Source organism: Apium graveolens, chromosome 4, assembly GCF_009905375.1.
Source record: "Apium graveolens cultivar Ventura chromosome 4, ASM990537v1, whole genome shotgun sequence".
Lineage (NCBI taxonomy): Eukaryota > Viridiplantae > Streptophyta > Magnoliopsida > Apiales > Apiaceae > Apium > Apium graveolens.
This window is the reverse complement of record NC_133650.1, coordinates 261,245,951-261,256,134: the sequence shown is the minus strand read 5'-3', so window position 1 is coordinate 261,256,134 and position 10,184 is coordinate 261,245,951. Positions and strand designations below refer to the sequence as shown.

Genomic DNA, 10,184 nt, shown 5'->3' with positions numbered 1-10,184 from the left:
AAATGAGCTAGCAAGACTTTCGGTATGACTATAGATTGTCATACCGATTGTCATATTAGTTCAATTAAATTGTCTTGCTAAATTAATAACTGATTTTAATCTAAACAGAAATTCTAATAAGACAATTAAATGTATTGGCATGACTTTCGGTATGACTATCAATTGTCATACCGATTGTCATACTAGTTCAAATAAATTGTCTTGCTGAATTTAAGCAAATTTTAAATCAATTAAAATCTTGTAAATCCTTAATATTAATTCTAAATTAATTAATCAATTTAATTCAATTAATCAATAAATTAATCTTTGCAGATATAATTTATTTTCTTAATTAAATTATATGACTTAATTAATTAATAGAGAATTAATACTAACCCTTAGCAGCATCCATTCTTCTGACAATCTTCTGAAAGTCACTGAGACTTATGAATCAATTCCGCCACTTCAATGCTGACACTCGATGTACTGTCTGGTTCATGAGTGACTAACTTTCGTGACGTTTCTTCATGTCTTGACTTTGATACTCTGATTAAATCCTTGTAATAAATGATACCTTGACGAGATCTCTGTCACTTGATTAAATCCACGATCTTGATTTATATCACTGAGGCATGATCAAATTCTTGAACTTCTTCCAGTGAATCTTCAAGTCTGCAGATGAACAATGTTTCTTTATTCTTTGACAGATGTTACATTGTGAGATCTCTCTGATGATTAATCCACTATTTACTTATTACATTCTTATTTGAGTTGAGTTAAATACTCGAATAAACGAGTAGGCTATGACATATGCCTTTCAGTTTCTGGTGAAGTTTTATCCAATGGCAAAGACTGCTGCTATGAGGAGTGCTCTTACTCAGTTTGCGCAGCAACCTACAGAATCTATGTGCGAGGCTTGGGAACGCTACAAGGAAATGTTGAGAAAATGTCCACATCATGGAATGCCGGATTGGATGGTAATCACTGGTTTTTATAATGGTTTGGGGGACCAATCTCGGCCCATGCTCGATGCAGCAGCTGGAGGCGCCTTATGGGCTAAAAACTATACTGAGGCGTATAATCTTATCGAAACGATGGCTGTAAATGAGCATCAAAACCCAACTCAGAGGATGACGTCAGGCAAGGTAGCAGGTATTCTGGAAGTTGATGCAGCCACCGCTATTGCAGCCCAGCTCCAAGCGCTATCAATGAAGGTTGATTCTTTGGCTACGTATGGAGTTAATCAAATAGCTATGGTTTGTGAGCTTTGTGCAGGTTCTCATGCTACGGATCAGTGTTCTCTTGTCAACGAATCTGTTCAGTATGTGAATAATTATCAGCGACAACAGCAGCCTGTGCCAGCAACCTATCATCCTAACAACAGAAATCATCCAAATTTCAGCTGGGGGAATAATCAGAATGCTATTCAGCCACCATATCAGCAAGGAGTGAGTAAACAGTTTAACCCACCTGGATTCCAGCAACCACAGCAGTATGCTACAAGGCAATCATATCCTCAACAGGGAAGTGCAGCTGCACCTACTAGTGCTGATTTTGAGGAACTTAAGCTATTATGCAAGAGTCAGGCGGTTTCTATCAAGACCTTGGAAAATCAAATCGGTCAATTAGCCAATGCAGTGCTCAATCGTCAACCTGGCACTCTTCCCAGTGACACGGAAGTACCAGGCAGGAAGGAAGCTAAAGAGCAAGTCAAGGCTATTACCTTAAGGTCTGGAAAAGTAGCTGATGCTGAAAAGGCAAAAGAAGTCGAAGCTGAAGTTAGAGATGAAAAATCTAAGCAAAAGGAGAAAGTGGCGGAACCAAGGAAGACTACTGTTGAACACACTCTGCCTGAGGCTAATACAGGGGAGAAACAGCTCTATCCTCCACCACCTTTTCCTAAGAGATTGCAGCAACAAAAGCTGGATAGACAGTTCGGGAAGTTTCTGGAGGTGTTCAAGAAACTTCACATCAATATACCTTTCGCTGAGGCTCTGGAACAAATGCCTAGTTATGCGAAGTTTATGAAGACTATTCTTTCAAGGAAGGTGAAACTGGATGACCTTGAAACCGTTGCTCTCACGGAAGAATGCAGCGCTGTTCTGCAGCAAAAGTTACCACCAAAACTGAAAGATCCAGGAAGCTTCACCATTCCTTGCACCATTGGCAATCTAACTTTTGACAAGTGCCTTTGTGATTTGGGAGCAAGCATTAATCTGATGCCCTTGTCGATCTTTAAAAAGCTGGATCTGCCTGATCCAAAACCCACATACATGTCGCTACAATTGGCGGACCGTTCCATTACTTACCCAAGGGGCATAGTTGAGGATGTGCTCGTCAAGGTGGATAAGCTCTTCTTTCCTGCAGATTTTGTTATTCTGGATTTTGAGGAAGATAAGAAGATTCCCATAATCTTGGGGAGGCCTTTCTTGGCTACTGGTCGTACCTTGATAGATGTGCAAAAAGGGGAACTTACTATGCGGGTCCAAGATCAGGATGTGACCTTCAACGTATTCAAGGCAATGAAATTCCCTACAGAAGATGAGGAGTGTTTAAAAGTGGATGTGATTGATTCCGCAGTTACTTCGGAACTCGATCACATGCTAATGTCTGATGCATTGGAAAAGGCCTTAGTGGGGGATTTTGACAGCGATGATGAAGATAGCAACGAGCAATTACAATATCTGAACGCTTCTCCATGGAAGCGAAAGCTCGACATACCATTTGAATCTCTTGGTACTTCTGACCTTAAGAATGCTGAAGGGAAGCTCAAACCATCAATAGAGGAAGCACCTACCTTGGAGCTCAAACCATTACCTGAACACTTGAGGTATGCTTTTTTAGGTGATTCATCTACGTTACCTGTTATTATTTCGGCTGACCTTTCAGGTAGTGAGGAAGACAAGCTCTTAAGGATTTTGAGAGAATTCAAATCGGCTATAGGATGGACCATAGCAGACATCAAGGGGATAAGTCCTTCATATTGTATGCATAAAATTCTGTTAGAAGAAGGTAGTAAGCCAACTGTGGAACAGCAGTGAAGACTGAACCCGATCATGAAGGAGGTGGTGAAGAAAGAAATTCTGAAATGGCTAGATGCAGGCATCATTTATCCTATTTCTGACAACTCGTGGGTGAGCCCCGTGCAATGTGTACCTAAGAAAGGAGGTATCACTGTGGTCGCAAATGAAAAGAATGAGCTCATCCCTACTCGAACAGTTACAGGATGGAGAGTATGCATGGATTATAGAAAATTGAACAAAGCCACAAGGAAGGATCACTTCCCTCTCCCATTCATTGATCAAATGCTTGACAGATTGGCGGGACATGAGTATTTTTGTCTTCTGGATGGTTATTTCGGGTATAATCAGATTTGTATTGCACCAGAGGATCAGGAAAAGACTACCTTCACTTGTCCATTTGGCACATTTGCTTTTCGTAGAGTTTCGTTTGGGTTATGTGGTGCCCCGGCCACCTTTCAGAGATGTATGATGGCTATATTCTCTGACATGATTGGAAATAATGTCGAAGTGTTCATGGATGACTTCTCCGTCTTTGGACACTCATATGATGAATGTTTGAATAATCTGTGCGCCGTACTCAAAAGATGCGTGGAAACTAATTTGGTGCTTAATTGGGAGAAATGTCATTTTATGGTGCGTGAAGGCATTATCCTTGGGCATAAGGTCTCTAGCAAAGGTCTGGAGGTGGACAAGGCCAAGGTGGGAGTCATTGAAAATCTTCCCCCACCTAATTCGGTGAAAGGAATCCGTAGTTTTCTCGGTCATGCGGGTTTTTATCGGCGATTCATCAAGGACTTTTCAAAGATATCTAAGCTGTTGTGCAATTTACTTGAGAAAGATGTGCCTTTCAAATTTGATGATGAATGTTTGGCAGCATTCGAGAATCTCAAGGAGAGTTTGATCACGGCACCAGTTATTACAGCACCAGATTGGACAGAACCGTTTGAGATGATGTGTGATGCGAGTGACTATGCGGTAGGTGCAGTTCTGGGACAGCGCAAGAAAAATCTCTTCCATGTGGTCTACTATGCGAGTAAGACTTTAAATGGGGCCCAATTGAACTACACCACTACTGAGAAAGAGCTTTTGGCTATAGTCTTTGGCTTTGAGAAATTTCGATCTTATCTGCTTGGTACGAAAGTAACAGTATTCACTGATCATGCAGCTATTCGCTATCTGGTTTCTAAGAAGGATTCGAAGCCGAGACTCATTCGTTGGGTGCTTTTACTTCAGGAATTTGAGTTAGAGATCAAAGATAGAAAAGGTACCGAGAATCAAGTAGCTGACCATCTCTCTAGGTTGGAGAATCCCGATTCTACTTCACAAGATAGGACGTTAATCAATGAATCTTTTCCGGATGAGCAGTTGTTTGCAATTCAGGAGGAAGAACCATGGTTTGCAGATATTGTAAACTATCTTGTCAGCAATATAATGCCGCTTAATTTGACATCCGCTCAAAAGAAGAAGTTTCTGCATGAGGTGAAGTGGTATATGTGGGATGAACCATATTTGTTTAGACAGGAAGCTGATCAGATCATCAGGAGATGTATCCCGTTCTGTGAGACGGAGGGGATATTACGAGACTGCCATTCCACGGTTTATGGTGGACACTATGGAGGTGAGAAGACGGCAGCTCATATTCTGCAAGCAGGTTTTTTCTGGCCTACTTTGTTCAAAGATGCTCATCAGTTTGTTTTAAGGTGTGATCGTTGCCAAAGAGTGGGAAATTTTTCAAGGAAGGATGAGATGCCATTAAATGTGATGCTTGAAGTCGAGGTCTTTGATGTATGGGGAATAGATTTCATGGGGCCTTTTATCTCATCTTGCAATAATCAGTACATCTTGCTGGCAGTCGATTATGTCTCAAAATGGGTCGAAGTTAAAGCTTTACCGACAAATGATGCAAAGGTAGTACTAAATTTTCTTCATAAGCAAATTTTCACAAGGTTTGGAACGCCTCGAGTAATCATAAGTGATGAAGGATCGCATTTTTGCAACCATAAGTTCACTTCTATGATGCAGCGTTATAATGTGAATCATCGAGTAGCTACTGCCTATCATCCGCAAACAAATGGTCAAGCGGAAGTGTCTAACAGAGAGATAAAGCGCATTCTAGAGAAGGTTGTTTGTCCGTCAAGGAAGGATTGGTCTTTAAAGCTCGATGAAGCTGTTTGGGCTTACAGAACAGCATACAAAACTCCACTTGGGATGTCACCGTTTCAGTTGGTGTACGGTAAGGGATGTCATCTACCGGCGGAGCTTGAGCATAAGGCCTACTGGGCATTGAAGAAATTGAACCTGGATTTAGATGCAGCTGGTAAGAAAAGAATGCTTCAGCTTAATGAACTTGATGAATTTCGACTTTAAGCGTACGAGAATAACAAAATGTATAAGGAAAAGGTGAAGAGGTGGCACGATAGGAAGCTACATCCTAAGTTATTTGTGCCAGGGCAACAAGTTCTGTTATTCAACTCTCGGCTTCGACTTTTTCCTGGGAAGTTGAAATCAAGGTGGTCTGGACCTTTTATTGTCAAAACTGTGTTTCCACATGGAGCGGTGGAAATTTTTGAGAATGATTCGGACCAAGCATTCAAGGTTAACGGTCAGCGGTTGAAGCACTACTATGGGGACATGGCAAACCGAGAGGTGGTTAGTGCCATTTTGTTGACTACTTGAGAAAGGTACGGAACGTCAAGCTAATGACGAAAAAGAAAGCGCTGCGTGGGAGGCAACCCATGAATTGTTGTTACAGGATCCCTTAGAAGTTAATAACCTATCCAAAAACACAAAAAAATCAGAAAAAAGGGGCTGAAAATTTTTTTTTTCCAGAGACCCTCTGCGCGCCCGCGCAGCTATGCTGAGCGGCCGCGCAGCTTGCTGCGCGCCCGCGCAGAAATGCTGAGCGGCCGCGCAGGGGTCGAGTTCCAGAAAATTTTTTACAGTTCAGAAAAAAAAAAAAAACACAAAAACCCATCATAGCCCATAAACCCACGAATTCTTTTCCCATTACCCCATGATTTTATCCCTCAACCCCACTCCCAATCTAATTTAACCTACTCAATACACTATATATACATACACATATCCTACATATCTCCCACAAACTTCCTACACTTAAACCCTCTCATAAACATCAAAAATCAGTTCTTACACACTTTTATTCACAAATCAATGGCACCCAAGAGAGCACGCACTATTGACAGCAGCAGCACAGTTTCTACTGCTGATTCATCAAGGGGTACTGCTGCAAGGCCTCGGTTAACTGACAGAGCTGCGGAGGAGGAGTACACTAGGCTGTTGGGGAAGCCGATTCTGAAGGAGAGGGGGTTTTTACCATCAGGGAGGGATGGTGAGTTGTTGCCCATGATTGCAGAGAAGGGGTGGATAGCTTTTTGTAAGTCACCCGAAGTAGTACCGATGAGTGTTGTTCGCGAGTTCTACATGAACGCGAAGGCTGAAAAGAATGGGTTTTCTGTAGTTCGTGGGCTGACGGTTGATTATCATCCTGCGGAGATTCGCCGTGTGATTGGACAGCGAGAGAGGAAGCCCGAGGAGGAGAACTGGAATGAAAAGACTGCTGAGGATTTTGACTTGGATTTGATTTGTGCGACTCTCTGTCGACCGGGCACAGTTTGGAACCGCAGTCCAGCCAATAATGAGTATCGTCACTTTCCGGCGATCGCCATGAACAGGTATGCCCGTGCATGGAATGCATTTATATGTGCTAATATTTTGCCTTCTTCACATGCACACAAGGTCACAGTTGAGAGAGCACAGTTGTTGTGGGGAATTCTGAATGAGGAATACTATGTGGACCTTGGTGAGTTTATCTACCAAGGAATTCTGAAGTTTTTGAGGGGAGCAAAGCATATGAACATCCCTTATGCATCCACGGTTACGAAGCTATGCCGAGCAGTAGGAGTGAACTGGCCGGCTCATGAGCAGTTGCAGTTGCCAGCAGCTCCGATAGATTCTGGCACTCTGAATGGGATGCAGAAGTGGACCGGTGGTGAGCCTGAGGAGCATGGGCTGGGTTATCGTCTTCCAGGAGGGCGTCCAGCACGAGGTGCTACTATGGCTAGGCCAGGGCGTGGTGAGGCTGGTTCTTCGAGAGCTCAGGAGGGTGCTGGGATGGGTGATACCCAGTATAGGAGGCTTTCACGGCGGATGGATGCCATGTATGAGACGCAGAGCAGGTTTGCTCAGGAGCTCACCCTTGCGTTAGGGACTGCTTTTCGAGGCCTTGGAGCTGATATCCAGTGGCCAGTTTTTGGTGAGGACTCTGCATATCCGCCGCCTGATACTCCACCCACTGAGGGTGATGATGATGATGACTCCGAGTAGGTATACCCTGTGTTCTTTTCTACTACCTTCACTGGGGACAGTGAAGATTTTAAGTTTGGGGGTGGTAGTTAAGGAATACTTTGTGTGTGTCATATAGCTGCATATTCATGATAGTTAGTTCATATAGTTGCATAATTTTTGCCATATAGTTTTTTTTATATAGCTTTATTTGTTTGTCATATCATATAGCTCATGCATATACCATGATCCCTTTTGCAATGATTTATCGACTGAATTGTGATATTGATGCGAGTGTAGTGATAGCATTAAAGTGTTATTAAGTTGTGTAGGTTGATATGCATGCTAGAAGCACTTGTATTTTCACTAAGTCTTAGAGAATGCTTAAGGGCTAGATTGTTGTTATGATCTGATTATTTTCGAGGATAATCTATTTATTACGCTTAGAATTTGATAATAGGTTCTTAGTGGTAAAGGCATGAAAAAGAAAAAAAAATGGAGTAAAAATGGAATTTGTTGCTAGTTGTGGCTAGGCGTCAAATGGCTAGTAGCCGGCTCGCATGTTATGCGAGTAGTCTAGGGTTGAGCAAGATGGAGCGAAACGCACTTGCTCAGAAAAAAAAAAAAAAAAGAAATTTGCATAATTGATCAAGAGTGGGTTCTTTGGTATTCGAGTTATTAAGTTCTTAGGGGACTTTGTGCCTAGTGACCTAAGGCTTTTAGAGTCTGGGATCCGCTAACCTAACGCTCGTTACATGGATACCATTGTATAAGTCTTTTGTGGACCTCACTCATTGCACGGTCAAATAAGCATTTGAGTTGTAAATAAAAAGCACGATTCCGTAGTAAGCTCCAAAGTTCTTGTAGTGTTGTATATCACTTTGTGCCTAGAATTTTTATTCTTTGTATAATCGTAGGATTGCCTTGAGGATAGTCTAGTCATAGTAATTGGTCTAGTTCCGAAGCATATCTGTTAAGCATTTGCACACACCACGTTTCTGGCTGTATGTCCATTTGCATGAGTTTATTGATCTTTAGTGTCTAACTGCATTCGTTGAGACGTGACAATTTGGTTGGTTAATTGTAGTAAGGGGGATCGTTGCATTTTCATATAGATTGCATCCATGCATATTTTTAGTTGTTTTGAGTCTGTGACGCTTGAGGACAAGTATCGATTTAAGTTTGGGGGTGTGATAAGTGGCATTTTATACCACTTAGAACGTCTTAAAATGGCTTAAATTGGTGTCTTGAAATCAGGTATTTTGTGTATTTGATGCGTTTTTCTAGTGTTTATGCATTTCAGGGTATTAGTTGCATTTCGGAGGAGGAATCATCAAGAATAAGCCTTGGCATGTGTTCACCATTGCGAGAGGAAAAGAACGGGCAGATTACGGCGAAGAAACGGAGCAAACCTGGATTTTTTCCAGTAGGGTCCTGCGCGCCCGCGCAGCAATGCTGAGCGGCCGCGCAGCAGCCTTGCGCGCCCGCGCAGAAATGCTGAGCGGCCGCGCAGGGTCGGGGAAAAAGCTGAATTATTTTAGACTTCTACTTCTGTTTGGCTTCCAACTTCTATGTAATCTGAGTTTTATGGGACTATTATATAAGTAGATTTGAGACGTTTTCATAGAGAATATGAAAGAGATTATGTTTTAGATTGTGTTTTGCGCAAGAAGCGAAGGAGATAAGGAAGAAGACCGGTTTAGCACACCGCAACGAAGAGGAAGCATATATTCTTGTGATTCTTGTTTCGTTGTAACGTTGGATGCTAGTTTTCTTGCTTTGACTTATTTACTCTTGTGACGTACTCTGTTTTAATATAATTAGTTTAGTTATTATTTTCTTGTGTCGTTTATCATGATTTCATATGAACCCATGATGGCGATAAGTTCTATTATGGGCTAATCGTGATCATGGGGTTGCAACGGATTTATTATGAAATTCTTTAGTTAATTGTTTAATACTTTAGTGTGTGATGATTGCATGATATCTAGTATTGGTTGTGCGTATTCGTCTTATGTGCGTCGCGAACATATAAGATAGGGTGTTAATCTCTTGTGAAGCGACGGTGGATCTTGAGATTTAGAACTTGCCATGCTAGCATAGGTTCATGTACGTTGTGCATGATTAGTGGGTAACTCTAACAGTTTTATTTGCCTTATGTAATCAAAAGGAATAACTTGTGCTTAAATCGTTGTGTTGTCAATTTCTGTAGACATATAGGAACTCAACATAATTGATGACTATTCAACTTCTATCTTAATTGTGGATGCTTGGTAGAATGGTATTAGTACAATGAAAGTTGGCTTTTATCAGTTTCGTGTTATTCGATTAATATCATCACTGTCACATGCTAAAGGTAATAACAATGGCTATAGAAGGAAGTAATAATGAAGTTGTGATCTCATGAGTGTTTTATTATTGATAAATTGAAGTGTTAGTTAAGTGGTTAATTAAGTAGTTAATTATAGTTAATATTTAATCAACAATTTTAAGTGTTATCTTAACATTGAGAAGTAATCATACATTGGTGAGTGAGTTTAATTAGACAATAACTTAGTCTGAGTCTCTGAGGGAACGAACTAGAAAGTATTCTATATTACTTGCGAACGCGTATACTTGCGTGAATATTAGTGCGTGATTTTGCCCTAACAGCGGTCAGGGCTCCTCGATAAATGAACAGGGTATCCCCCTCCCAATTACAAGTCCTATCCCCAGGGGCGGCTGGAGTGATCCTAAGGTGGGGTGGAAGTCTGTACAGGGTGTTCATAGACTCTATCCTACCATCTAACTCATAAAAAGTGTTACCATGATTATACGAATTTAACTCAGATAGAGAAGGATATTCATCACCTCTCGAGTTAATCATATCAATGAGGGAAG

General features: G+C 41.4%; 1 non-coding gene across 1 annotated transcript; it reads right to left on the bottom strand.

Annotated features, from left to right (window-relative positions):
- Window positions 1–836: 836 nt before the first annotated feature.
- LOC141722374 (small nucleolar RNA R71) lies at window positions 837–943 on the bottom strand. The gene has a single exon (XR_012575393.1). It is a non-coding gene; the product is annotated as a small nucleolar RNA R71 (small nucleolar RNA).
- Between the last annotated feature and the right edge of the window lie 9,241 nt (window positions 944–10,184).